The following is a 3,131-nucleotide window of genomic DNA, read 5'->3' on the forward strand; positions in this document are numbered from 1 at the left end:
TCAAACATCATAACATGGTACATCTTATTCGTATGCATTGCAGTTCACATATTGTGCATTATATAGTTAATAACATCCATTACTCGTGACAATTTGGTGAATTATTCGTATCGTTTTATAATTTGTTATTAATGCGTACGTACTATACCCTAGCCCCTAAGCTTATTAAACCCTTAGGGGAAACAAGAAACGTGTGTCAAACATCATAACATAGCACATCTTGTTCGTATGCATTGCAGTTCACAAATTGTGCATTATATAGTTAATAACATCCATTACTCGTGACAATTTGGTGAATTATTCGTATCGTTTTATAATTTGTTATTAATGCGTACGTACTATACCCTAGCCCCTAAGCTTATTAAACCCTTAGGGGAAACAAGAAACGTGTGTCAAACATCATAACACAGCACATCTTGTTCGTATGCATTGCAGTTCACAAATTGTGCATTATATAGTCAATTATATCCATTACTCGTTACCATGTGAAGATTACATACGTGTCTACGTACTATACCCTAGCCCCTAAGCTTATTAAACCCTTAGGGGAAACAAGAAACGTGTGTCCAAACATCATAACATGGTACATCTTATTCGTACGCATTGCAGTGCACATATTGTGCATTATATAGTCAATTATATGCATTACTCGTGATCATGTGGTGCATTATTCGCAGATACCAAAATGTGGCAGTTACTTTTCCGTCAAATGTCAATAATAACCCTGTAATGCATACAACCACCTTCTATAATGCAACACGGATCCAGTTTTATAGAATCAATCTGATCCGTTGATGCCTTAGATCTAACGCGTAATATTAAGAAGGAAAAAGGATCTAAGATGTGAAAAGGAGAATAACGCTCCCCTATATATATATATATATATATATATATATATATATATATATATATATTTTATACCTATAAGAATGTAATAAATTTAAATAAATGAATAAATAATAAGATCCCAAAATTTAATGTCCGACACATCCAACGAAGTCAAACGAAAATTTCATCTATACATTGTATGTCTTAAGAAGACGGACACTTCAACGTGGACGGCCACGAACTTGAGCCGATCATACCTACACCAAATTAAATAAACCAGTAAATAATTAAATTAAAATATATATATATATAATAAATAAATAATAACAATTTTTTTTATAATCAAAAAGGAAGGCAGATTCAGAGGCTCGACAAAGCATTTAATGTGGCAACCAAAATTTTCTAAAAGAACAATCATTCTTCTCACAGATGAAGATTGAGATAATATTTTGATAGGCCACTTGCTGTCATCTTTAGTATACTACATATACAGCCAAAGTATTCATTCACCTTTCCCCCATCATCATCACACAATCCATCTGCACACACCAACCCACATTCACAAAAAAAAAAAAGAGAGAGAGTACAAAATAAGTACAAGGGAGATTAGATAAAGGAGTACGAGGGAGATTGCACCACTCAAACACTACAGAACACTTTACTTTCCACATCAACAAGGTAAACAACAAACTTTTCCTTTCTTTCATACATGTACAAGCCTGCATATAAGTTGAAATTTGGAATCTGCCACCCCCAACAAGTTACAAACGTACTGTATTTCACTACTTGTTCATCCACATAGCAAGACATACACATAGTGCACCAAAATCAGTAGATAGAAACCAATTAGAATCCTACTGCCTTTAATAACTAAAATGAAGGACAAACACTTATCCCTATGAATCTTGAATCTGCCGGGTTTCGGCAGCAAGCTCGGCACTCCGTCGCCGACAATTGATGACTAATACCCCGAAAGCCACTACTTTCATTTTCGTTAAAAATCTGGAAATTATTTTTATGTAATCAACAAAGTTTATCATCAAAGAAAAAAAAATATAAAAAAAATATATATCTTCATAATAATGAAAAGAGAGGTGGAACGAATCACCCTACCTGTCGAGAAACGGCGTCAGCGGATGGGGGAAGATTCTTGGCGACGGCGGCGGATCCGCAGCGTCGGTGCGACGAACCGAGAGAGAGACCGGCCGAGAGAGGGACGGAGCGTGCAGACCGGCGGACTTCCGGGAGGAGGGCGACAAAGCCGTCGGCTGTGCATGCACAGCGGCGGTGGCGGCGGAGCGGGAGAAAGATGGTGACGATGGCGGCGCGAGGGTGAAGAGAGAAGAGAAGAGAGAGAGGGATAGGAGAGGGAGAGAGACGAGAGGGAGGAGAGGGACGCCGTCGTAGCGGCGGCGCTGGCAGGGCGGCGGATCGGCGACGAGAGAGAGGGGAGAGAAGGAGGCTGTGCATTTTGTGAAATGAGGGAGAAGATGATGGCTTAGTTATGTAGGGTTAGTTTTTTTTTTCCTTTGGGCTAGAGTTTTAGGAATTGGGCTGTTTATTGGGCTAAGAAGAGGAGGGAATTAGAAATTATAATAATTCGAGCCAAATTCCTTCAAATTCATTGGAGGCTTCAATACATAGTATTTTGTAAGGCCTATTTCGAAATTTTTTTTATTATTTTGGGCTTAAGAATAAAATGGTTAAGTAAGCTAAAATAAATAGTGTAAGCTTTGGAAATTTCTTAATAATAATAATAATAATAATAATAATAATAATAATAATAATAATAATAGATTAGTTTAAACTTTGAGTTTTCTTTCTTATTTAATTAGATTAGTTTATAACTAAATTGGTATTTTTCCTATTGTGATATTTTAAAAAGGGTACGTTCGCAAGTAAAATCGGAACGAAAGATTCAAGTTGAGGAAAGTAAGCGATCAAGGTGAGCTTTCTTATATTAAAATACAAATCGTATTATATGAAAACTCGAACACATGTTCGTGATTTTTAAAGATGTTGTCTTGCCATAAATGTTTTGTGTATGATGCCTATCTGTTTGGCTAAGGCCAAGCGAAATATGAATGATGATATATGTGAATCGATTCGAATTTTAGTCCTGGTAGGGTGGTGTCCCTACTTGGAACCTCTGACCGTGAACGGCAGAGAAGGTGACCGTGGAAGGTGGCCACCTTCCCGACACATGGAAACCTCTGACATGATGGGCAGAGAAGGTGACCGTGCGAGAACACCATCTCGACGGCACAATGTGATCAGATATGGCTAAGTACAGGAAAAAGGGC

At 37.5% G+C, this 3,131-nt stretch overlaps 1 long non-coding RNA gene across 1 annotated transcript; it reads right to left on the reverse strand.

Annotated features, from left to right (window-relative positions):
• Positions 1–932: 932 nt before the first annotated feature.
• Positions 933–2,843, reverse strand: LOC121790683. Its single transcript, XR_006048374.1, has 2 exons — positions 1,942–2,843; positions 933–1,085 (listed from the first exon to the last, which is right to left on the reverse strand). It is a non-coding gene; the product is annotated as an uncharacterized LOC121790683 (long non-coding RNA).
• Positions 2,844–3,131: the final 288 nt, after the last annotated feature.

The sequence above is a fragment of the Salvia splendens genome, unplaced genomic scaffold (genome assembly GCF_004379255.2).
Source record: "Salvia splendens isolate huo1 unplaced genomic scaffold, SspV2 ctg583, whole genome shotgun sequence".
Taxonomy (NCBI): Eukaryota; Viridiplantae; Streptophyta; class Magnoliopsida; order Lamiales; family Lamiaceae; genus Salvia; species Salvia splendens.